Source organism: Delphinus delphis, chromosome 10, assembly GCF_949987515.2.
Source record: "Delphinus delphis chromosome 10, mDelDel1.2, whole genome shotgun sequence".
Lineage (NCBI taxonomy): Eukaryota > Metazoa > Chordata > Mammalia > Artiodactyla > Delphinidae > Delphinus > Delphinus delphis.
Window position 1 is genome coordinate 17,688,126 of NC_082692.2, and position 27,301 is coordinate 17,715,426.

Sequence of the window (27,301 nt, forward strand, 5' to 3'; positions counted from 1 at the left end):
GTTTGGGCATGCATTTGAGAGCTTTAAGGGTTTTGTCTTAAGATCCCTGGATTGGAGGCTTTAAGTTCCCAACGAGGATCGCCCCGCAGTCAGCAGCCCTGCCTCTCCACACTGCCCCATCAGCAGGATCACTTAGAGCAGAAGCAGGCCCATCCTTTCCCTGGAAGGACCACCCCTTTCCCCAGAAGGACCACCGAGACAGCTTATACAGTTGTGTGCGCTGAGAGAGGCCCCTGTTGGCCTGCACCTCCAGAGTTTACTTTTCAGGCTTAGAAAAGCCCACGGACATTCCACACTATATCACCCATTTGCAAAAATACTAGATGAAAAATGCAGAAATGAAGCAAGTTTGTAAATTAATGGAGGATGAGCTCCTGTGACTCTGTCATCCTCTTCCTTATGAGTTTTCAGATGTTTAGCCCGTGGAATTTGCAGTAGAATCTTATAAGAGCAGGAGTCTTAAGCCTTTAGGTTTGTCAGTGCAAGTGAGTTAAGGGGCTTTTCTGAACAAGAGTGCTAAAATTTCAAACAATTCCTTTGTTTTTGACCTAATGATAAATGTGGAAGAGAAGAAACCATTTTGTTTGCTTTCTCAATTCTAAACAGTTTACCTATGGATGTATGTGTCCAGAGTCTGTATAGGTGATGGTCTTGGGACCAAAGGAGGAGATGAATCTGAGCTCCCAGAGCTCAGAGGCAAAGAACTGGAGGGACTGAGCTTTGAGATGTGGTCACCCTGACGACCATTGCTTGAGCCAAGCACTTGTCATTGTGTGTCTGGGTACAAGAGAACCAGGGAAACAAAACGTGCATTCAGCCTCATGGCCTCTGCAGAACCTCTGTTAGGACTGTGGGATCCTTCCTTTCATTTGACATGGGCCTCAGGTGGTCATAAACAGGTGCTACTCAGGGAACAGATGTTCTGAGACAAGGTAACCTGCATGTCACCCAGCTGTAATGGTTTTAGGTGTGGTACAACCTGGATTTCATACAGTGAGCTTTCTTAGGAACCAGGTTTGGTATATGCTTAGAAACAGAGGAGAGAGGAGAGGAGCTCCCCAACACAAGAATTCAGATGACTGCTCCAGCAAGAAGCTCCTTTCCAGAAAAATGAGGGAAGCAGCAGCAAAATGCTGAAAGGAATCAGTGATCATCGGAGCATCACTTAAGGCAATTGAGACAAAGAAATAGGTGGGAAAATGCCTCATAATTTGCCTAATAACTTGGATCTCTGGTTTTCTGTGAGAAGGCTATTTTAACAGGGACTTGTGCTGTTGAGAGAGAATGAGAGTTACAGTTAGTGTAAATGCTGAGGTCAGAAACATTACATATTAGGGGAAAATCCAACCAGACACGTTATTTTTAGGCCCTTACATTTTCACTTAATTTGAATTATTTTATTTCTCTCCTTTCAATATTGACCAAATTAGTCTAGAGAGAAACACTCTAGTTGTTGCTGGTTTTTGGTTTCTCTCGTCGTTTTTTGGCCTACTACTTGATCATTTGAATATTTTGAGGCATATAAACCATTTCCCATCTCCTAAGTTAAGAATTAAAGATTTAGAATATAGGTAAACCGAAAAATTATAGCTGAGAAAAGCTGCTACGTCTCCTTGGAAGGAACGTTGTCCTTTTTCACTTTTTGTTTCTTTCTTTGTAGTTAGTCTTTGTCTGAAATTTTAACATTTATTGTCCACATGGTTATAATCTCTTTGGGGGCACCAAAATCATGAGACCTGTCTTATTTTCAGACTCTCACAGCAAGATTATTTCTTAGAATGCATTTCTCAAAACATATATCACAGGCAGTAATTTGTACTTGTTTCAACTGGGAGTTTTGTAGCAGTGGTTCCTGTCAGTGGGACAGCGTTCATTGTTAGGTTGGTTCAGCATCATATCGATTAGTTCTTCCTTCCATACTCCAAGGACACTGGTTTTCCTTTGCAGACTATATCTTGAGTCAGTGTTAAACTTTGAGTGTTAAATCTCTTGTAGACCTCTCCTTTGTATGGCTGAAGGGAATTTTCAACTTACCCGGCATTCTTGTATATAACAGAATTACATTTTGTGTTCCCAAATGCTTTGTACCATTGGCATTGTTTATTTTGGTTTGGGAGTCCTATGGACCTCTAGATCTAGCTGCTTCTCCTAGAAGCTGTACAGTAGATTTCCAGAATGCCTATTGAATTAAATAAAGATTTACATTCATCACAGAGTTTATAATTTAAGAGGTTGTTGTGATCTTGTTTTTCCAGATATACTAATACAGTCAGAAAAATCTCCCATATGAGTGTTTGTACCTCTCCCCTTGCCATCACCTTACAACGGGATGGTCCCTTGGCCCACTGAATTAGAAACAAGATTAAAAAAAAAAAAGTCATCCAGCCACATCTGACTAGCAGAGACACTGGAAATAGCATGTCATTTTTAAGTTAAAATGTTCTACTTTTTGTAATGTTTTCATTGTAAAATGTGGGAAAGGATGACATTTGGCTGTCAAAGATAACATTTCTGAAACTTTTGCATTTCTACATTTGAGATTTTAAGTTTTGTTTATGACGTTGACAAAGTATCTTAGAGCATTAATACAGGATTTATAAAAATAAAAATTATTTCCTTTACTGTACATATTTAGGATTTTTGCTGCTAGGTGTCCTAAACTCATAAAAGAGTTTCTGTAATCCAAATCACCAAACTTACTCAGTTTTATCTGTACTTTGAAATACACTGCATTAAATATGGTGAGGTGGTGGGAAGCGTTTACTTTATGTAGCACTGCAGGTAAATTACCACATCCACACCCCTCGCATCCCCTCCTCACCCTGGAAAAGTCATTGACAAGACACTTCAGATGGTATGGGCTCTACAAACATGAAGATTGTGTAACATGATGCAGCATTACTGACCCGTTCAACTGCCCCATCCCACTCCTGAGAACCCCTCCTTACCCTGCCCCGCAGGTAGGTGACCACTGGCCTTGGCTTGCCTGGACCTCTCCCAATTTTAGTACCCAAAGTCTCATGTCCCAGGAAACTCCTTAGTCCCAGGCAACCAGGACAACTGGTCACCCTACTCTGCAGCCGTGTTCTGGATCATGAGCCTCCCCTAGGGCCATGACTGACACAGTCAGTGGTCTATGTTTTTGTCAAATTGGACCATTCGTTCACCTTCTCTGTCCTTGGGATTGTGAATGCTGAACTGAGAGAAACACACTGAGACTAGGAGTTGTTTGCAGCATTATTCTATTAAATGCAGTCCTTCAGAGCAGTGCCACATCGATTGCACATTAAAATCACCTGGGACACTTAAAACATACATTTTTGTTTGGCCTTGGCTCCCAAAACTGATTTAATTGGTTTGAAATGGGGCCTGCATATGGTACTTTAAAGCAGTCTTATCTGATGGTTCTAAGATGTAGCCAGAGTCCCCAGTCCACTGCTCTTAAAAAAAGATTTACAAACTCCCCAAACTTCCAGTATCGAGGCTTCTGGAAGTGCCTTGTTTTCTGCTATTTCTGAAGCCTGCTTATTCAACAGTTTCTTGGATTCCATAAGATACTCCAGTATCTTTCTAGTAAATCAGTTAAAAAAAAAAATCTACCTTGAATTGTTTCCTATTTTTGACAACAAAAGGAAACATGAATATTATAAAACAAAGTCAGTTTTTCTAAGTTTTCTACTTTGGGTGAAGCAGTTGGAGAAATAGATCAAAGCAGGGTGCAGTAATGAAGGAAAGACTTGTGCTCAGGACCCAAAGAATAACAGTCTTATAGCTAAGGCCAAAGCCTCAGCATAGCATACATTAAACATTCAAGCATTATGAATTGAATGAATGAGTCAGTGAATTCCACAGCCCCATACTATGGAATATGGATCAAAACCCATATGATCGTTTAGAATTAAGTTCTAGGAAATATTGTCACCCTAGATAAAATGAAAAGAGTATTAGTTTAAAAATAAAATATTAGAACAGTTGTAGCACTCTGTTTTCTATTATTTTGCCTCCGTTGCCAGGAAACTTAGAACCAAAATTATGCTTAATTAGTAAGCATATTTCCCTAAGTTTAAAGCATTTTTATTTTTCTGTTCCTTTCCAAAGTTTATATTTTATAAAGTTTAATTTTGTTTTAATTCAAATTGTTCTATTTCGTGAGTCTCACATACTAAGCTATTTTTTTTTTTTTTTTTTTTTGCGGTACGCGGGCCCCTCACTGTCGTGGCCTCTCCTGTTGCGGAGCACAGGCTCCGGACACGCAGGCTCAGTGGCCATGGCTCACGGGCCCAGCCGCTCCGCGACATGTGAGATCTTCCCGGACTGGGGCACGGACCCGTGTCCCCTGCATCGGCAGGCGGACTCTCAACCACTGCGCCACCAGGGAAGCCCTAAGCTATTTTAAAGTTTCTTTTGAATTAAAATGTTACAGACTAAGAAGAAGAACAAATACAAGAATGAAGTGTTCATAAGACGAAAGCCACTATTAATACTCATAGGACATGGCTTATGGAAATTAAAGATCTTCTTTTAAATTACGAACGCTGATAAAGAAGTGCTATGATAATAAATTTGGGAAAAAAATATCAGAATGTAGACTAGGAAATATTTTCAGAACACGTTTAATGCAAAAAGTTAATATTTTTAATATAAAAACTCATAAATAAAAATATAAAAAGATAAAAGATAAAACTCCAAGAAAAATGGGCAAAGATCATGATATAACAATTCACAAAATGAAAAAAGGCTAATAAGCATATCAAAACATGTTCATCATTACAAGTAGTCAAAATAAAGTAAATTAAGACAAGAATGAGGTGTTTTGTTTGTTTTTCAAAAAGGCAGAGATTTTTAAAATATCCAAGGTAGTCAAGAATTTTGTAGAAAAAAGAACTGTTTGTTGGGATCACTAAATGGAAATGGAACAATATTTCTAGAGGACAAATTGGTAATACGGATTAAGGTATTCATACAGTTCTACCCCTCTAAATGTTAGTAGAGTTGGCCCTTTGTATCGTGCGTTCCTCACCTGAGGATTCAACCAACCATGAATGGAATATATTGAGGAAAAAAAAAATCCAAAATGTTCCAAAAAGCAAAACTTGAATTTGTAGTGTGCCCTGGCAACAATTTACATACATTTACATTGTGTTTACAGCTTTTACATAGCATTTATACTGTATTAGCTATTGTAAGTAATCTGGAGATGATTTAAAATATATGGGAGGATGTACATAGGTTATGCAAATTCTAGGCCATTTTATGTAAAGGACTTGAGTATATGCAGATTTGGCCCTGGCACCAGTCACCCATGGATACCGAGGGATGATTGTACTCATACCTCATGTATGTTATAAATGTTATATATAAATTAAAAGCAAATACATATGGTACATTTTCACTCTGTGTGTGTACACACACATACCTACAACAAAAATTTTACTAGGATATTGATCCGTACTACCATTATTGATGATTTTTATTGACCTTCCTGTAATTCCTACATTTCTTTAATACATGTATTATTAAAAATCAATAAAATTATGTCCAGTAACTGGTAACCAATATATGTAAAAGCCATTCTCTTGATTTAATACTATTCTGAAGAGTTTTACTATAGTCTTTATAGCTGTATTAGTTGTTTCCCACAGGTATGTATAATGTTGAGAAATTGGACGTGTATATGTAGCTATTGTCCTATGATGGAAGCTGGATGGTCTTGGCCAGACTCTGAATTTATTATTAGTGGTTGAAATATATCCATGAATTGGGAAGGAGAGGGTGCACGAGAGAAGAAACCTATTGTGTACTTTTAAATTCTTTGCATAACTACAGATGCATGCGTTGGTTATAAATATTGTAGACAATCATAAATTTGTATTTGAGCTTTTTTGTTAGAATTGGTAGGCTTTACTACCATACCAGAAAATTAGGACACAAACCCTAATTATGATAACCCACAGAAAATCTCTTTTGTGGACTAAAAGCTATAATCAAAGCCTTTATGTGAATAGTTACATTTTGGAACAGAAGGCATAGTTTAAATGTTGGGAATATATTGATCATTCATATTTCACTGTGAGCATTGCCTGTTCCTTAGACTATTAAATATTCTTATATACATATGCTTAACAGTATGTGTAAAACCAAATTTTGTAATGATTTGTTTGACAGAAAATTTTAATAAAGTTTATTAATTTGGATACATTATTAAATATGAAGTATGGGACTAGGTGCTTTATGTATCATGTCATTTAATTCTCTTATTAACCATTCAAGGCATGTAGCATTATTCCCATTACAGAGATGATGAAAATAAGTAGTTTGCTTGTAAAGGAATTCTCTTTTGTCATCACTTTTATTTTAAAAATATATTATTAGAATCTGTAATCCTCTAAATCCTGTGATTGTTTTATATATGTATTTTGCACAATAGATTTTTTTCTTGCAGGATATGCATTTTAGGTGATCATAACCTCTCTGTATACGTATTAGTATATTCTAGAGTAAGTAGAATTTGAGGTTATTGCTTTTGAGTTTTTGCTCATAATTTTGCAATGTGTACTACCATGAATTTATTGCAACTATTAATAATTGGTGAGACTTCTGAAGAACTCCATTAAGCATTGAACATGGTCTTTCAAATTCACTATTTTACAACATCACACCTAACTAAAATATAATACAGGGGAAAGTAAACTATAAAACAATAAATTACACATGCATTACATTTTTATATTAATGTCATGAATGATCTTATTCTATTTTATTTAACTAGAACCTGCATTTCCAAAAAACTCCCCCAGGAATTTTGATGCAGCCAGTCTATGTGATGCTTTTTTAAAATCCCTAAAGTGTTCCATGGTTAAATAAGTGTGCAGAATGCTGGGTTAAGTGAAATTAAACAAGTTATTTGGTGTGGGACTTCACAGAATTTTTAAATGGCAGATATATTTGTAACTCACCCTAAGAAAACTACAGTAGGTACCATTTCTCAAATTTGACCACAGAGTCCTATTTAAAGGGAACATACCTTGGGACTCGAGTCCTGGGAAACACTCTGAGAGAAGAGTTTATAACATCTGGACCTGTGTTGCTAGAGTGGAAATAATGAAAATGGCAACCAGAAGGCACTCTCAGGCTACACTGCCATCCCCAAATGGGCAAATATTTCTTAGCAATAACTGTCATACATACAAACAGTACTTCTGTCCCTGTTGGTTTGCTATCTCAATATATGACTTGAATTTAAAGGCCATTTGAATGCGGAGTCTATTAGCATATGTATAATAATATTTGATAAACAAAACAGTATGCCATTTAACAGGGTCCTTAAACCTATATATTGGATTAACATGTCTGCCTCACTAAAAATTATTACTTTATAATATCTTTACTAGTAGCAGATAATGTTTTTAAGCAAAATTCAGCATCAAAAGTGACAAGCACAGAGGATTTTTAGGGCAGTGAAACGAATCTGTAAGATAATATAATGGTGGATACGTGTCAAAACCCACAGTGTGTACGACACCAAGAGAGAACCATCATGTAAGCTATGGACGTTGGGTGATAATGATGTGTCAGTGTAGGTTTATCACTTATAACAAATGTACCCCTCTGTCGGGGGCGGGATGTTGATATTGGGGGAGGCTGTGTATGTGTGGTTATGGGAAATACACCTTCCATTCAGTTTTGCTGTGAACCTAAAACTGCTCTAAAAAATAGTGTATTAAAAAAAGTGACAAGCATATACGTTTTCAAAACATGAAGGAGAACCTCTTCTTTCTCTCTTCTAATGGAGGCATAAGTTGAATGAAGATGAAAGAACAGTGTAGTTAGGGAATATAATGGATTTATAGAAACTTTATGCTCCAAGCACATTTCACATAAAAATAGGTCAGGAAAAACCTTTGCACATGGATGGAAAATCACAGCACTGCTGGTACCAGATATCTCAATGGCCAGAAATTCTTCACATGCAGTTCCTTTTTCATATCGTTATTACGTACAGATAGGAAAGTCAGTTTTTTTTCAGAAAAGAGCAAATATGCAAAAAAAGTCCCTAAAATAGTACTGATATCCAAGTTTGACATTTCTTTTTTTATTGAAGTATAGTTGATTTACAGTGTTGCGTTAGTTTCAGATGTACAGCAAAATGAGTCAGTTACACACACACACATATATACTTTCAGATTCTTTTCCATTATAGGTTATTGAATATAGTTCAATAGTATTGAATATAGTTCAAGGTATTGAATATAGTTCCCTGTGCTATACAGTAAATCCTTGTTGTTTATCTCTTTTATATACAGTATAAGTTTGACATTTCTTGAAATTAAAATTTATTTTAATGGATTTACAGCTTTTAGTCAGGAGTACAGGTTTTCCATACAACCCCTGAGTCAGTAATAGAAATGAAAAGGGTAACTTGGAGGGTATATGATTTTAAGGATAATGAGTTTAAATGAAAGATCACTTAAGGAGGACTGTGGACAAAGCACATGAAATCTAGAAAAGATTTTTGCATTCTACCTGATCGACTCATTCCAGATTCTAAGTCTCAAGTATAAATGTTGGCATTTGAGGATGCGTGGCCATCTGTTTTCATTTTTATTTTTACTTATTTATTATTAAAAAATTATTGAGTATAATTGACATACAATATTATATTAGTTTCAGGTGTACAACATAATGATTCGACATTTGAATACCTTGCGAAATGATTACACAATAAGTCTAGTTATCATCTGTCACCATACAAAGTTAATACAATATTATTGACTACATTCCCCATGCTGTACTTTATATCCCCATGACTTATTTATTTTATAACTGGAAGTTTGTATTTCTTGGTCCCCTTCATCCGTTACATCCCCTCCCCCCAACCTCTCTCCCCTTTGGCAGTCACCAATCTGTTCTCTGTGAGTCTGGGTCTTGTTTTGCTTTTTATTTGTCTGTTTGTTTTGTTTGTCAGTTTTTAGGCAATGTCAAGATTTAAGGCATTTGGTCACCTAAAGATATATTGTTTCCATTTAAAAAATTCTAGCACTGGTACTAATCTCAGGGAAATTACTAACTGACCAGGCAAAAAACCCAGATTATCCTAGATCTTCCTAACTCAGACGCACAAATCCATCAATTTAAGCCTTTTTGACATCTAGGTTCTTCATGGAGAGGTCAAGGTATTGGGTTGCAATGGAGAAAGAAGGCATTACTCCAATCAGTTATTCTCCCTTCTTCCTGTATTCCAAGGATGGGGCCCTTACGATTCAATGATCCTTCCTTAGCATACCGTTGGCCAGTGACGGATGTGATGATAATGACCTATCTATGATTTTGGCTTACTCCACTGGGCTGTCGCCTCAGACGCTTGTCTGAGACCTGACTTCACTTTTACCAAAGTGTCATGCAAAAAGCAGTAGACACATGCAGTGACCCTTGTCTGAAACCACTGCTGTCCTGTCATTTGTCATCAATAGCAGGCTTTTCACTGGCTTATTTCTCCTTAGATTCTTATTGCTTCTTCACTCAAATTGTACCATCAGCATCTGATTCTTGTATCACATTTGCTCAAGTGTTTCTATATAATCCTTGGTAAAGCAAAGTTTAGCATAACTCTGAGGTAGCATTTTTTAAATTTTTTTTTTTTTTGGTTAACAATAGCTGACAAAAGAAAGATTTTTTTTAAACAAAGCTTTCATTAATTAGCTGTTCTAATTTTTCTCTCATTACCTTATCCCTTAAGAGAAACACAACAATGGTAATAAATGCAATAAGGAAAATTACTTAGTACAGACATACCTTGAAGATACTGCAGATTTGGTTTTAGATTACTTCAATTAAGCAAATATAACAATGAAGTGAATCATACTAATTTCTGGTTTCCCAGTGCATATAAAAGGCATGTTTATACTATAATATTGTCTATTAAGTGTGCGATAGCATTATGTCTAAAAAAACAATGTACAAACCTAAATTTAAAAAAAACACTTTATTGCTGGCTTCCCTGGTGGTGCAGTGGTTGAGAGTCCACCTGCCAATGCCGGGGACACGGGTTCGTGCCCCAGTCCGGGAAGATCCCACATGCCACGGAGCAGCTGGGCCCGTGAGCCATGGCCACTGAGCCTGTGCGTCTGGAGCCTGTGCTCTGCAATGGGAGAGGCCACAACAGTGAGAGGCCCGCCTACCGCCAAAAAAAAAAACAAACAAAAAAAACACTTTATTGCTAAAAAATGTTAACTGTCATCTGAACCTTCAGCAAGTTGTAATCTTTTTGCTGGTGGAGGGTCTTGCCTCCATATTTATGGCTGCTGACTGGTCAGGGTGGTGGTTGCTGAAGGTGGGTGGCTGTGGGAGTTTCTTAAAATAAGAGGACAGTGAAGTTTGTCTCATCAATTGACTCTTCCTTTCATGAACAGTTTCTCTATAAGCATGCAATGCTGTTTGATAGCATTTTACCCACAGTACAGCTTCTTTCAATATCAGACTCAATCCTCTCCAACCCTGCCTCTGCTTTATCAACTAAGTTTACGTACTATTCTAAATCCTTTGTTGTCATTTCAACAGTCTTCACATCATCTGCACCAGGAGTAGATTGCATCTAAGAAACCACTTTCTTTGCTCATCTGTAAGAAGCAACTCCTTATCCATTAAAGTTTTATCGAGATTCAGTCATATCTTCAGGCTGTATTTCTAATTCTAGTTCTCTTGCTGTTCTCACCACATCTGCACTTACTTCCTCCACTGAACTCTTGAACCCCGCAAAGTCATCCATGAGAGCTAGAATCAACTTTTTCCAAACTCCTGTTAATGTTGACATTTTAAACTCTTCCTATGAATCACGAGCGTTCTTAATGGCACCTAGAATGGTGAATCTCAGACTCATCAGAGGACTCACTATCTATGGCAGCAATAACCTTACAAACTGTATTTCTTAAATAATAAAACTTGAAAGTTGAAATTACTCCTTGATCTATGGGCTGCAGAATGGATGTTGTGTTAGCAGGCATAAAAACAACATTAATCTCATTGTATATCTCCATTAGAGCTCGTGGGTGACCAGGTGCATTGTCAATGAGCAGTAATATTTTGAAAGGAATTTTTTTTTTTTCTGAGCATTAGGTCTCAACATTTGGCTTAAAATATTCAGTAAACCATGTTGTAAACATATGTGCTGTCATCCAGGCTTTGTTGTCCCATTTATAGAGCACAGGCAGAGTAGATTTAGCATCATTCTTAAGGGCCCTAGGATTTTCAGGATGGTGAATGAGCACTGGCTTCAAACTTCAAGTCACCAGCTGCATTAGCCCCTAAGAAGAGAGTCAGCCTGTCCTTTGAAGCTGTGAAGCCAGGCATTGACTTCTCTCTATGAAAGTTCTAGATGGCATCTTCTTCCAATAGAAGACTATTTCATCTACATCCAAAATCCATTGTTTAGCGTAGCCACCTTCACTAATTATCTTACTAGATCTTCAGGATATCTTGCTGCAGCTTCTGCATCAGCACTTGTGCTTCACCTTGCGCTTTTACGTATGGAGATGGTTTCTTTTCTTAAAGCTCATGAACCAACTTCTAACTTCAGACTTTTCTTCTGCAGCTTCCTTAACTTCTCTCAGCCTCCATAGAATTGAAGAGAGTTAGGCTTTTTGTTTGTTTGTTTTTTGCGGTATGCGGGCCTCTCACTGTTGTGGCCTCTCCCGTTGCGGAGCACAGGCTCCGGACGCACAGGCTCAGCGGCCATGGCTCATGGGCCCAGCCGCTCCGCGGCATGTGGGATCCTCCCGGACTGGGGCACGAATCCATGTCCCCTGCATCGGCAGGCGGACTCTCAACCACTGCGCCACCAGGGATGCCCTAGGCTTTGTTTTAAAACAGAATGCTGTGGCTGATTTGATCTTCTATCTAAACCCCTAAAACTTTCTCCATATCAGCAATAAGGCTGTTTCATTTTCTTATCATCCATGTGCTCACTGGAGTAGCACTATTTATTTCCTTCAAGAACTTTTCCTTTGCTTTCACAACTTGGCTAACTATTTGACTCGAGAGACCTAGCTTTCAGCCTGTCTCTGCTTTCAACATGCCTTCCTCACTAAGCTTAATCATTTCTAGCTTTTGATTTAAAGTGAGCCTTCCTTTCACTTGGACACGTAGAAGCCATTGTAAGGTTATTAATTGGTCTAATTTCAATTTTGTTATGTCTCAGGGAACAGGGTGGCCCGAGGAGAGGGAGAGAGACAGGGATTTGTTGGTTGATAGATCAGTCAGAACACACATACATGTATTAATTACGTAAACCATCTTATATGGGCACAGTTTGTGGTGTCCCAAAACAATTACAAGAGTAACATCAAAGATCGCTGATCACAGATGACCATGACAAATATTATAATAATAAAAAAGTTGGAAATGTTGCAAGAATTACCAAAATGTGACACAGAGACACAAAGTGAGCAAATGCTGTTGGAAAAATGGTGCCAATAGAATTGCTGGATGCAGGGCTGCCACAAACCTTCAATTTGTGAAAAGAAAAAAAAAATCTGTAAATCACAATAAAGTGAACACAATAAAATGAGGTATGCCTGCAATGAGTTTAGGAGTATAAATCTATAACGAAAGATTTGTGAGAAATTAGTAAATTTCCTCAATATTAACTGACTACTTAATTCAGTAGCTTAAAATTATGATGTCTTTAAATGCGAAAACAAGAGAATCAGATGTGCTTTTTTTCTGGCTCAGTGTTTCTCAGGGAAAGTCCTGTTGGCGTGTGGGTGGGAAGAGACTTCTTTGGCAGAATGTCTAGTTACTGTAGAATGTTTAATCCACTGCATGCAATAAGCTCTCTCCAGTATTCTGACAACTAGAAACCCATTCCTTTCCACATATTTTCTGATGACCCCTAGGAAACAGTATCACTCCAGGTGAGAAACTTTGCTCTAGTGGGGTTATATTGATCTAATTTGGAAGACAGTTAACGCTGAATAACAGTATTGTATAAACTAGTGAATATTTGATGAATCAGAATTGTCAGCCCTTTTGAATGAGTATTTACTATACTTTGTTTCTGGGTGCCAGTAATTATTATATTTTGTCCTAATGACGACCAAACCAATTGCCCTCTCTACATGGTCCCTTTATCACCCACTGAAAGTCATGCTGAGGTAAGAAGGTTCCTAAGGGTCCTTTAGATGTTTTTAGTGTTAAAACCTCTAGAAAATCTGCTAGAAAAGTCAATTTCACTTTTTAAAACATTGCATATGAGAAGGCAATTGGCTTATTCTTTAACAAATGTAATAATTTTATTATAAAAATCACAATTATAAAAGTTTAATTATTGTTTAAGATATTTAATATCAAAATTTTAATAGGGAGGATAAATCAAAAAGAGGAGGATGGCATATTATGTTACAAAAAAATGATGAGTGTTGTAGGAGACACAAGTCCAAACCTGGTGCTGATTTTAAGCGCCTGCCTGGGTGACCTGGATTTTATCACCACTTCATCAGTTTTCTCATCTATAAAATGCAGGATTTACATGTTGTCAGTTAGATCGAAAGTTCAGTCTTTCTGGAACGTGCAGCTAATCTGTACAGAAACAATTGAAAATAAGTATCTCCAGAATTATACATTACAGCTGTCAAAGAATGAGATTTGAGTCAGGAACGATGGCCAACTGAACCTTGTTTTTACAGTGTTACAGCTCTATTAAAGAAAAGCTAATTTACATAATGTTAGCTCCTAGCAAAATTCTGGGTAAGGTAGCAGTGACTTCATTTTTATTTGGGGGTCACAGTTTTTGAGGAAGTTACAGTATGCTCATCTGGATTACTGTGGATTTATCCAGCTCTTTTTAAATGTTGAGTTATGATATATAGTACAGAAAATCACATGGAGTCTAGACATTATTTAATACCGCAGGCTGCCAGATCACGCTACGGGCCCCTTTAGCTGCTTCTGAGTTGTGTTTGGAGGGTGACTTAATTCAAAGTGGAAGGCAAGGCAAGTATTATATGAACTCTTATCTTTTTGCTCCCCTAGTAGAATGGATTAGTAGTTCTTATCCCAAGAAAGGCTGAAAAAATGAAGCACCTTCTGTCAGTGTGTTTATGCTCATTTTCTTAGCTTGAATTCTTCCTGATGTGGTTAATGAATTCCAGGAATAAACAACGTTCTCGCCGATTGACTTGAAGTGTGTAAAGTTCCAAAGAAGCAATGCTTAAATTAACTCGTTTACTTCATTCATCCATCCCCTACACCTTTTGAGATCCTACTTTATACCAGGCACTGTGTTGAGGGAATAAAATAAATGCGAAGTGGACTACCCCCAAGGGTCATACAGGGGACTGTGAGATACAGAAATTCAAACAAATGATTGCAGTTGAATATACTTGTTATGGTGGAGGAAGGTGTAGTAATACAATAAAAAATGGAATAGCAGAGTCTGTCTGCATGATCAGGGGATGTTTCATAGAGAAGGTAGTTAAGACTTCAGGGGAAATCAGAGGATGCACTGGAATCTGATCTTATGGCCTAGGAGCAGGTAGGTGGGGAGAGTGTTTCAGGCACCACAAGGATGAAGGCGTGGAGGATGGGAGAGCCTGTGGTATGTGAGGCACTGGAAGCCTTTGGGGGCTTGTTGCTTTTACAGTCAAGGAAGTTGAGACAGAGCAGGCCACAGAAGCCAGACCATTAATATTTTTGCATTTCAGGCTGAAATGCAGAGATTCAATCATGTTACACTTGTTTCCCAATACAGACTTAACTTAAACTTGGGTTTAAATGTGAGCACATCACTGGATACTTGAGGTTGCTGGATACCAAAGCAGCATCTTCTTTGAACAGCAGTTAAATTCATCTTAAATAATTTGAAATTTTTATTGACAGAAATAAATAGTAAGCACTAGAAAACAAACATCATGTATTTTAGAGATTAAACATGAGATTTCAAAGAAATGTCTCTAGTGAAGGTGAAGTTGAGAGCTACACGCCCAGAGCCTCAGTGGATCTGTTTGCCTTTGCTTTCCTTGGTCATTAGAACCTATTTAGCACAAGGGCCTATGAAGGTGTCCTGGAACGTGATGCATTACTGGCTTTCAAAGACAAGTAATGGGAAAAAATAGATAAAACTATTATTTACAATGAAATGGAGTTTAACTTTTTTTCTTGAAACAAATATTTCCTTCAAAATAATTAAACTTTGTTACTGATATTGATAGCCTTGTCCATTATACTACTATGTTGTGTTATCAGACTTAAGGAGTAGAATAAAAGGATTCTTCATCATATGAGACGATCCAGTAGAGTTTCATATTACTCTTTAAAACTTGAGAATTAAGGCAGCCCTGAAGGCAGACATATGCCCCCAAACAGATCTTCCAGGAGGCATGAGGAGTTGATGACTTAGATCTAGGCAGTTTTGTCATGCTGAAAAATGACATTTTATATCATATTTCAGCACTATTATAAAATTGCAAGTAATTAAATAAAACATTATCTTAACATGAAACCATGTAACAATAATGATTATTTTCATTTGAGTTTCTCTTGTTCATGGCCCACATGGACTTTATTTAATTTTTTAGGGAATGATTGATAATATTTTTATTTTAAAATGATTATTTCAAAGGCATTCAGCAACAAATGTCACGTTAAGCTGAATTCATAATTACTAAGCTTAATTGAAGATAATGATATCACAAAGGGGAACACAAGCTTATTTTATTTACTATCATTTCAACAAACCAGTAAGGAAGACTAAATTGTAATTAAAAAAAAAAAATCAAGCGTTTAAAGTTCTAGTCACTTTAAGAGAATCCAGAAGGCTTTATTTATTACTAAAGGTGGATGCAATAGTGGTGTTAATGAAAATTCTATTTTCTGTTCCCATTTCACACACTTGAAATCTCCTTGACCCGGACAAACGTGCTTCATCTCTCACTCTCCTTTCTCCATCTTCAAAAGGATATAGAAATTTATCTATCTTCTTAGTCTATGATTAAATGAGATAATGTCTGAAAACTAGAACATTTTATGCAAATGTAAGGAAGCCTTATTTTTCTGTTCGTGACCATAAATAGTCTCTCACAGGTTATGGTCATTTTCCTTTCCTTTTGTGGAATTTAAATGACCAGTTTCTTGCAGGTAAGCTTGTCATGCTTTACATAGATTCATCCATATCTTGAAATTGAATTTTAATTCACATTGTTTTCGTTTTCATATTGCTTTTTCACAGTGTTGTGGTTGCCATATTCTCACAATGAAGAAAGTTAATGTCATAAGATAAAAATAAAAGTAATACAAATGTATTACAACCACATGTCCCCCAAGTTAAAAAATATAGGAGAAAGAAAGAGGGAGCCGCCGTATTGCTGCCATCCAAATACAACTGCTGTTTCCACTCAGTCTTTCTTCCTGTTTACTATTATAGTGTATTCACGGAATTTTTCACGTAATATTACAGCATATGAGTTTTTCTAGGTAGTGCTACCTTTCCTCCTCCCTCTGCATCATCCAAATCCAGGGGTCAGCAAAGCTGTTCTGCAAAGGGCCAAATGGTAAATATCTTAGGTTTACAGGCCAACGGGTCTATGTCACATCTACTCAGTGCTGCTACTGAATTGGCCATAAACGGTATGTTGAATGAGTAGGTGTTGCTGTGTTTCTACAAAAGTTTGTTAACAAACATAGGCTGAGGGTTAGATTTGGCCCATGGGTCCATAGTTTGCTAACCCTAGGTTGAAATGATTACAAGCTATTTTATTATTTAACCATGGAATTATTGTATTTCTCTAGAGTTGTTTTATTTTTCTTTCTTCCTCAATTGGAATTTGTCTTAAATTCAGTGTTGGGCTTGCTTAATTTTTTTTCTGTAATCACTCTCTAAGGCCATTGTTGAAGTAAGCATTGTATTTTATCTACTTCTGAGAACACTGTGTTTTTTTAATTGAATAAATTTGACATGTAACCCTGTATAAGTTTAAAGTCCTCTGTCCGTTTTTAATTGGATTTTTTTATTGTTGTTGTTACTGAGCTATATGAGTTCTTTATGTGTTTTGGATACTAACCCCTTAGCAAATAGACAGTTTGCAAATACCATCTCCCGTTCAGTAGGTTGCCTTTTAATTTTGTTGATCTGTTTCATTTTTCATACCCTGTATCTCCATTTGTTTTTTCCCAGATGATGACCTATTTCTGTATCTTATCTCCAATATCTTCCCTTATCTCTTCAAAGACATTTTATTACACTTATTTAAAATTCTTCTTGTCTAGTGTATTCTGCTTTGTCTGTTATAGTTTTTTAAATTTATTGAATTTTTAAAATAGCATTTATGTTTAAATGTCTCGTTCTCCCTCATGAGATCATTTCCCTGGGGTCTAGAAGTGCATTCTTGGGAAAAAAAATACTGGCAAAATACTAGATTACGTCCCTCCCGGAATATTTCAGAAGGGGAACATGTTTCAGGGAGAAGATTCTTTGGTATTATGATCCATCAGGATGGACCACTCTCATTTCCCTCCTTTGCTATATCAACTTACCCTAGGAAATTTCCTTATACCTTCAGTTCAGTCACTGTTCTTTCCCAAATGCTGGCTCTATGAATTGTAATCACCTAGTCCTCGAGGTATTTCAGCAAAGAGAGGAAATGCTCAGGGTCTACAGTGGGCCTACACTTGTTCTTATCCACTCCCTCACTGGCCAGAACACTGCTCTCAAGTTACCTGGTCATTCCAGGCTGGTGCTAGCTTGATATGACTGTGGATTTTATTTTATGTTGGGTGTGTATATGTGTATTTTTTTAATCCCACTGGGCCAGTGGAACGCTCAACAGTGTGATAAAGTGATGTAAGGTGGAAGGAATAACAAAGAATGACTGGAAACTCTTCTTGCTTTCTTCCAAATGTGACTCCTAGCCTTCGCACTCTGGGTTTCTATCCCTGCCCTCAGCATATGTGCCAGAACTCAGGCTCCTTCCGTTTCCCCAGAGGGTTATCAAGGTTTCTGTGATATTTTCTCACATCTTCAGTCTCCCTCTCATTTCTGTGATATTTCCAGCATTGTATTGTGGTGGAGGAGGCTACCTAATCCCATGTCTAGGTCACCTTCTCATCAGGAGGACAAATCTAGTTGATTCTTTAAGAAAGGCTTATGGGGACTTCCCTGGTGGCGCAGAGCTTAAGAATCCACCTGCCAATGCAGGGGACACGAGTTTGAGCCCTGGTCCAGGAAGATCCCACATGCCGCGGAGCAACTAAGCCCGTGCACCACAGCTACTGAGCCTATGCTCTAGAGCCCTCGAGCCACAACTACTGAGCCTGCTTGCCTAGAGCACGTGCTCCCCAACAAAAGAAGCCAACACAATGAGAAGCCCGCGCACTACAACGAAGAGTAGCCCCCGCTCACCACAACTAAAGAAAGCCCATGCACAGCAACAAAGACCCAACACAGCCAAAAATAAATAATAAAAAAGAAAGAAAGGCTTATGAAAACTATGACTGCGTTAGTGTATGCTGAAAATGTCCGTCTTAGACTTGAATGATATTTTGCCTGGGTATATTAATTTAGGACCACACTTTCTTTCCCTGGGGCTTCATGTGTACAGCTTACCTACTCTATGACATTCTGAGAACTGTCTATTTTCTTTTTTATAATTAATTTTTATTGGAGTATAGTTGATTTACAATGTTGTGTTAGTTTCTTCTGTATAGCAAAGTGAATCAGTTATACATATACATTTATCAACTTTTTTTTAGATTCTTTTCCCATATAGGTCATTACAGAGTATTGAGTAGAGTTCCCTGTGCTATACAATAGGTCCCCAGGAGTTACCTATTTTATATATAGTAGTGTATATATGTCAATCCCAAATTCCTAATTTATCCCGCTCCCCACCCTCCTTTCCTCCTTGGTAACCATAAGTTTGTTTGCTACATCTGTGATTCTATTTCTGTCTTGTAAATAAGTTCCTTTGTACCACTTTTTTAGATTCCTTATTTTCCCATTTAAAGTGTCTTGGTTTCCCTGATTTGATTTTCAGGATTGTTTATTTATATGTAAAGTCTAGTAGTTCAATAGTTTTTCTCTTGGGTCTGGTTGTTAATTATATAGTAACGTTTTTTTGCCTGAAATGCCGAGTGCTTCTTAAAATTGCAGATTCAACCGTCTTCAGTTTCTGAAATTTTTTTTAATTAAAAATAATAAAAATTTCTGTTTTATTCATTTTTTCTCACCTTTTGGAGATGCCAATTATGCCTAAGTTGAATCACCTTTGTATTACATACATACCATTTTCTTTAGAAATTCTTGGATCATTTGTTCACTTCTGTTAAGCTTTTCTTGTACGTCCCTCTTCTCCATTTTGCTACTTCCAATGCAGACTTCATTTTGTGACAGTTTTATTATTTGCATTTTCTCTCTTAAGTTCTGCCAAATCATTTTTCATTTCCTAATCTGATGTCTCATCATTTCTTTCTTCAATCCCTATCTCTCTTGTGATCTCTTATTTTATAGACATGGTATTTTCTTTAATTTCATTTAAGTTCTTGGAAATGGCTTAGGTCATGAAGTTTAATCTGTAGAAACATGTTTTCAGAGGTGTTCTTTGCCGTTTATTTTCCTTATTCCTTTATTGCTTTTTGAAGAGACAAAAAATATGCTGCACTTGTTCTCTTTGATTATTACACATCTTTTTAAGTATACAACATACAAAAGTTAATAACTAAAATGAGTCTAAATTGTATGGAGAACAAATCACATAAAAAGAATACCAGAATATGTTTTCCATGTTTGACTGATCAGCCTATAAAATTAAACATAGTAATATTTTTAAATAACAATGATTGCCATTAGGCCTCATTTTTAGCCTTTGATTCATTAATGACATAGGAGTCTAGATATACAGCAGTTTTTTGTTACCCACTTATTGTCTCTAGAAACAATTGTTTATTTATTCACTCCTTCTCTAATACTCTTCCTTTCTTTATGCAGATCTAGGTTTCTGACTTATCTCATTTTCCTTCTTTCTAAAGAATTTTCTTTTAAACTTCCTGCAAGGCAGGTCTACTGGTAACAAAATTTTCAATTTTTGTTTGAGAAAGTTTTTATTTCTTCTTCACTCTTAAAGCATTCGTTCACAGGGTACAGAATTCTAGGTTGGTGTTTTTTTCCAGAAACTCATCAATTACAGTTCAGGTTTCCCTACCCCACACTGATTCTCACAGATGTTGCTCTGATTCTCTGGATTCATCTGTTAGTCTCTCCCATTTGGGGGGCAGTGGTTTGCCCTGTGACCTCACTTACAGATCTAAGAAGAGTTGTTGATTATTCAGTTTGTTCAGTTTTCACCTGTTGTTAGGATGGAGTGATGACTTTCAAGCTCCTTACATGCTGCTCTGGATACAGGATGTCCTATTACCATTTTTAAAATATGTAATAATGGTTTGTCCTTGCATTCCTGGCCACTTTGAGGTCAAATGGGTTATGAGGTTCCTCTGTATCCAGCCCTTTTACCTTAGTCTTTTGCTCTGAGTGAGAGAATTTTGTTTTGGTCCTTCATCACATCCATTTAGCTGAAGAAATCTGTGCCTCACACACTCTTTTTTAGGAGCTCAGTTCTGGGCACATTCTCTTTGTGTCATTTTCTCCCCTGCCCAACTCTCAAGGTCTTAATGTTAACTTAATCAAAAATGGGAGAGAAGGAAGGAGAGATGCTGATACATCGCCATCTTAAAATTGGAAGATACCTATTTTATTTTGCAAAACAATTTAACCCCTCACCTCTTTTTTAGGTATAAGGGAAACATCATGCTTTAGATATTTTCCTAAAGAAAAGAGCTCTCTACCTAGATCTGTACCCTTAACCAAAATGGGATCGTCAGGAGTTTCATAATCATGATTCTGCTTAACCGTCCCCAGATTAAATTCTCAGACAAATCCCCATCTCCCACATTAGTCTCTTGTCCCACACTTGGGAAAAAGAGAAAAGTTTATGATCTTCATGTTCAGGAAAAATCCTAGGGGTAGTTCCTGGGGACAGCAGATAAACTAATTCAGAGAACGTAGGATAACTTTTCCATGATCTAGGGAAATCATAGAGTGAAAATACAATGTTTGTTGTCTGTCCCCTGAGAAATGATGATGATATTTTCAGTGATATTCTTGCTGATCCATAACCCAAATAGGGTGGAACATGTGCTGTTGTGTCCCCCTATCAACGTAAATTATGATCAACACAGAACACAAAGAATTTCAAAATCGGATTCAGAATTCTCTGCCAACATGCCAAAACATCAGCAGTGCCTTTGCCTTATATTTAATATAGTTTTTTAAAAATTTCATTGACCTATAAAATTAAAGGTAAAATTGTTTTCATACCTGCTTCCTTCAAGTGAAAGGAATGCTTTCTGTATCATCAGAAGGGGTATAGAAGAAACAGGAGAGGAATGAACTATTAGTTGCCATTAATAGTATTACTTACTCAGACAAGAGGCATCATTAGTATGGAGATCACCAGTGTTACATCAGCATCCCAAGTCCTTCTATTTACGTGTCAATCTCCAACTTTGAGTTAAATAGGAGAAACTCTCCAAGCCTTAAAGCTTCTGTGTCTGATAGACAAGTCTGATAAACATACAACAAAACATAAACAGAAGACTGATTTAAATGCATCAAAATATCTCACGGGCAACCAAAAGAATTAAGACCTCAAGGGTCCGATTCATGAAAATTGTGTATTTAGATTGGGTTGTCACCAGGGGGATTCATTGCTTCTCCTTTGCTTAGATATATCTATGTCTAGTGAATCATTCAGGAAATATTTATCGGGTAACTACTGGCTGAGAAATAGCAATGCTAGAGACATAGTGACAGATATGAAATAAATCAGACATGGATCCCTCCTTCTACTAACTTACAGTGTAAGAGAAGAAAGTCTACATAACATAAAATAGAAAGTTGAAAATAGTGAGTGTTATTAAAACAGTTCTTGCAAACACCTGGCCACTCCATATATTGCTGTGCTGTGGTTTTCTACATCATCAACTCAGTATGATGTTTAGCCCTTTCTGTGATTTCCACACCAATATCCAACCAACAACAAAAAGAACAAAAATACTTACACAGACTTGGCAGATAGGTTGAAGGTTTGGTGGAGATGAAGACTGGAATATATCATGTAAATAAAAAGAACCTTAAATTTCATATTAGAGTTCATTTTTTAAAAATTTATCTGGCCATTCTGCTGTCTTGATACCCATCCACTCCTTGTATACAAGTACCATTTTCATCAAAAAGTGGTGTGTTTATAAGATTGCGTTCTCTAGTTTGTGTCAACAGCCTGCAAAAGAGTATAATCTGTATCTCTCTAATAAGAAAAAAATATTGTTTCTGGGTAAATAAGATTTCAAGTCTTTCCTTACTTTGCATAGGATCCGCAAATGCTCGTAGTAGACTATTTATGAGGTGTGGGACACACACAGGGCATTGGTTTTCCATGGGGATCCATGGGGATCCAGTTACTTCTATATGATCCCTTTATGTGGAACTGGTAACCTAACAACATTTATTCATAGAATGAAAATTGGTCGTATGAAAAATGGCCCATGTAAAAAGTCTTAGAATCTCACGATATTAGACCTTGAAAGGATTGTAGAGATTCTGAGGTTAACCCATTTGTGTTACGGTTGAGAAACTGAGACATAGAAAGCTCTACCCAAGGACACCCGGCTATCTTATGGGATCAAGCAATTTATAACCTTCTCTTATAGTTCCTAAGATTTACATGCCATAAAGTGGTAGTGTGAAGTCATAATACAGGGGTTGTAGGACAAGATTTCACCCTTGAGAATTGTTTTTAAGACCTTTAGAATTTATGTGATTTTCCATCTCCCTAGATTGATCATTTCTGATGCTTTATAGCTGCAAGTTAATGCATAACCCGGATCCAAATTGTCTCCATAGAAGAGCAAATATCATTTCACACTGCAATATAGAATTTGATTTTAATTTAAAAGTCGAAATGAAAACCTTGCTCAGAATTCATTTTTTTTTGTTTCTAAACTTCCCTAGCATTTACCTGTATCTTTAATATTGCTGTTATACCTTTATTATATTATTATTTCATATTATATTTCTGCTAATCGACTATAAGCACTGCGAAAGCAGAGACAACCGTATCGACACCTCTCTCATGGGTTATCCCAGCGCTTTCACATAAACATTTGCTCCATAAACATTTGATGTCTTAATGAATAAATGAAAGGAACATCTACTTGCTATATTTAAACTTACTACCTGTTTTCCTCATTTAAAAAAGATACGTGGTGATAAAGGTGTAAGAAAGATCAAAGTCCTACACTGTAGGTGGATGACTAGCTTTTCTGGCTGATTGAGGTTAACTTTTTTTCACAGTGAAATATCTAAACATAAATGGGACTGACTTGTTTTCCCTTCATAACTACCAAGTATTTTATTCTTTCCCTTGTTTTACTTGTCAACATGTTTTACTTTTATGATGCTCTTACATTTCAACACAGTTAACACATAATGACTTATTATGCAGTTTTCTGTCTTTTTCTTACGATACTGTTTCTTTTTTGACTTGACTTGCAGTGTGGATTCATTTTAGCAGAGTCACACAGTAAGCTTGTGAAGATGATTGTAGGACTTAGTATTTTTCATTTTACATCATTATTCCTAATTACTGACTCTCGATTTTAGAAGAACTTTTCATATACTATCTGCAAATTCATCTTTTGGACCATTTTCCACTGTAGATGAGGCTGGTAACATCAACCTCAATTCATTAAGATCATCAGGGTACAGTCAAGCTTGAATATATTTTAAAAGTGTTATTCCACATTGAGCCTTTGCTTACTTTCATTTTTAATGGAAAAAGCTTAAGGCCCTTCAGGTCAAACCCATTTACAATCAATAGTACAAAAAAAAATCATTAAAAAAAATAAAACAATCCATTATTGATGAAGGTGGTTGGTAGCATCTTCCCATGTTAACATTTATAAGTTAATAATAAATCTATAGAGTGGGGAACATAAAATATTTAAAAAATGAATAATTGATTGGATGGAGGATCATTCATTAAGGTTAGAAATAATTTACCAATATGGAAATGAGCAGGTGCAAACAATATTGGAATTCATTCCTGAGAAATTACCATTTGGCTGGGGAGTAGAAAAGATCCAAGGAGAATGAGAGAAAAGTTATTAATCTCAACTATTTCATTTGAAAGAAAGGCGCAGGTTATAAACAAGTGGCTGAAGCTTTATTTCTCTCGTTAGCCACACTTCCAGAGTCTTTTAGGGCAAGTCGCATTTTGCTCTGTGGATCCGAATCAGTATAATAAAAGGGTTGCAACGTGAGTAGGTTAGAAATTTGTTTATAGGACTAAAAAGCACAGTGCAATAATATTCCCACCTGTAAACTAGTGAGAGTGGCGTAGGTGACATTTTCACGATCCAAACTGGTTTCCCATTTGGGGGGAAATCTGAAGATTACTTCAAGAAAGGAAGATTGTATTTCCCGCTAAGGAAGCCAGAAGTGGAGATGAATGGGTTGAACAGATACAGCCTTTTCCTGGCTCCTGCCACCTAATATAGAGATGCTTGACCTAAGCCCAGCTCCTCCCCAGGACTCTGAAGTTTGAGGAAATGACACGAGGTGCAGGGTCAGGTAGAGATTTTTTTCTGACCTTGTTTGGAGTTGGGAATCTGGTTGTAGAGCAGAGGCTAGAGTCAGCATCCTTTCTGTAGCTGCATCTGGGCTGGGTTCTGCTCGCCTCCATTCTTCCTCAAGCCTGACTTTTTTTCACCCTCACCACAAATGCTTTCAGTCACCCAATTTCTGATTAAATTAGTCAGAGTCCCCATTGATTTATTGGTACTGTATTTTCTTCATCAATCAAATAGAGATTAAAAGTTGCACCTATTGTACAAGACTTGCAGATTAAATGAGGTAATGTGAAGAGTGCTTGGACCTAGCTCATAGTCAGCACTCCATAAATGTTGGCGATTATCATTTTCATCCATATGTCAGCATAGTGGGTATCAATTAGATCCTGCCAAAAATATTTTGTCTTGGATGGATTAATTATTTACCTGCTTAGTGCACTGAGCTAGACCAAATGACCTTTTACGGCTTCCTCTATTGATTTCCTAAAGGCTGTTCATTCCTCTGGGGTTAGCAGTAGCTTTTGGATTCTTGTACAAGATGAGGATGTCGTTCTAAAATTAGCGTGGCACATTGAATGGATAAGAAGATGTCATTAGGAATGTCGTAAATACGGATCAAAGAGTAATTTTAGAAATACCAAATCAATGTTTTAGGTCAAAGTTGAGGAAATTGTACGGGTAAGTGTATAATTATATTTCAGTGGATTTGAAACAACCTCCTTGTGACAGCTTTAGGTGGCTTGGCCAAGGTCCTACTTTTTCTGGGGTAGAAGACAGTCTAGGAAATGACTGAGGAGTCTCTACCTTCCTTAGGTCTTGAGACACAGGGTCATAGAAGATTCATATTTCCAGGCCGATGGAAAAGAAGTTAGATTCTGTTCCTTTACAAGAGTCACTCTGTCTGACTCTCTCCTGAGTCTACCCAACATTAATATCTACATCATGTTCCTCATTGGAAAATGAATATATCTGTTGGGTGCGTGTAGAAATTAGTATTTTAGCCCTAAAATTGAAATAGCCTGTTTCAATTAATCTTGCATACCCATACCTAGGAAGAAATTATTACTGTTTATAAGTGGAAAAAATTCGGCATGCAAATGTTACATGATTCCTCCATGTGAGATAATTTCAGAGTGGAGCTAGGAATGAAATACTGGTTTCCCGAAACTAAGCTTAAAGTGTAGATATATGTTTGGTCTCTGGTGGAAAGAGGTGTTTTTCTAAAACTCTATTTGTTAACTTTTGATGGAAACAGATCATTTTTCTGAAGCTTTGATATCTGGAAGTCTAATTTTAACTGATGAAATAGTGGCATTCTGTTAACTTGAGAACATGCTTTTTAACCCCAATCACTTAACTTTCTCAACCATATCCTTCCCTTTTCATTAAGCTTCCTTCCTTCATTCTTCCCTTCAATCATTTAGTTATCCCACAGTTTTTGCCTGCCCGTATTTCTACTATGTCATGCACTCTGCTAGTTTCTGGGATTGTCAAGATAAATAAGGTATTGTTCTTACCTAAAAATGTCTCACTTCAGTGAGGAAGATGGGGACTTCCCTGGTGGCTCAGTGATTAAGAATCCACCTTCCAATGCAGGGGACACAGGTTCAATCCCTGGTCCGGGAATATCCCACATGCTGTGGAGCAACTAAGCCCATGTGCCACAACTACTGAGCCTGTGCTCTAGAGCCCGCGAGCCACAACTACTGAGCCTGCCTGCCCCAACTACTGAAGCCTGCATACCTAGAGCCCACGCTCCGCAACAAAAGAAGCCACCTCAATGAGAAGCCCGCACACTGCAAAGAAGAGTAGCCCCCACTGGCCGCAACTAGAGAAAGCCTGCTTGCGGCAATGAAGGACCAACACAGCCAAATAAATAAGTAAATAGATAAATAAATCTTTTTAAAAAATGAGGAAGATGGGCAAGTGAATAGAAGATTGTAATTTAGCAATAGGTTATTTCATGCCTACCCCATCAACTACTAGACTCTATGCTCTAAGAGAGTAGAGACCATCTAGTTCCTAGCATAATGCCTAGAATATAGTAACAATAAATATTTGTAGAATTGATGAAATAGGTAAATAAGAGGAGGGGCAGCTCATCTTAACGGATAGCTGATTTTATGTCTTCCACAAAAATTACCAGAGGATCCCATTACATGTTTTATTTTGTAATTCACAGATCACACTCCATCCTAACAAATGAATATACTCGGTGCTTTTCTTCCTTGTTGTAAATCTGATTTTTATATACAGGTAGGAAGTGTGGATAGGAAGCAAAAAGTAGACACAAACAGAAGAATATGTGTTTTGTCTTTAGATTTATGGTGATTTTGCTATTCATGTCAATCTTGGGTCTAAGTATCACATGAGTGATTTAATTGGAAGTATGTGTCTTTGCCTTGACTGGTCTTACTTAGTATCCAAGCAGTGTATATCACTGTCGTCCTTTATGTTGGCTAGTCTACATCTCTGGAGGTGAAGGATGATTTTCAGTGACAGATGTTTTAATTCTTTGTCCAGTCTAATAGTATAGCTACAGTTTACGCCTTTTCTCAGTCTGACATCTCCCACTGTCAGCAAATTCTTCCTGATATTTAGATGAATGATTTCTCTCCTCCTACTTTATTCA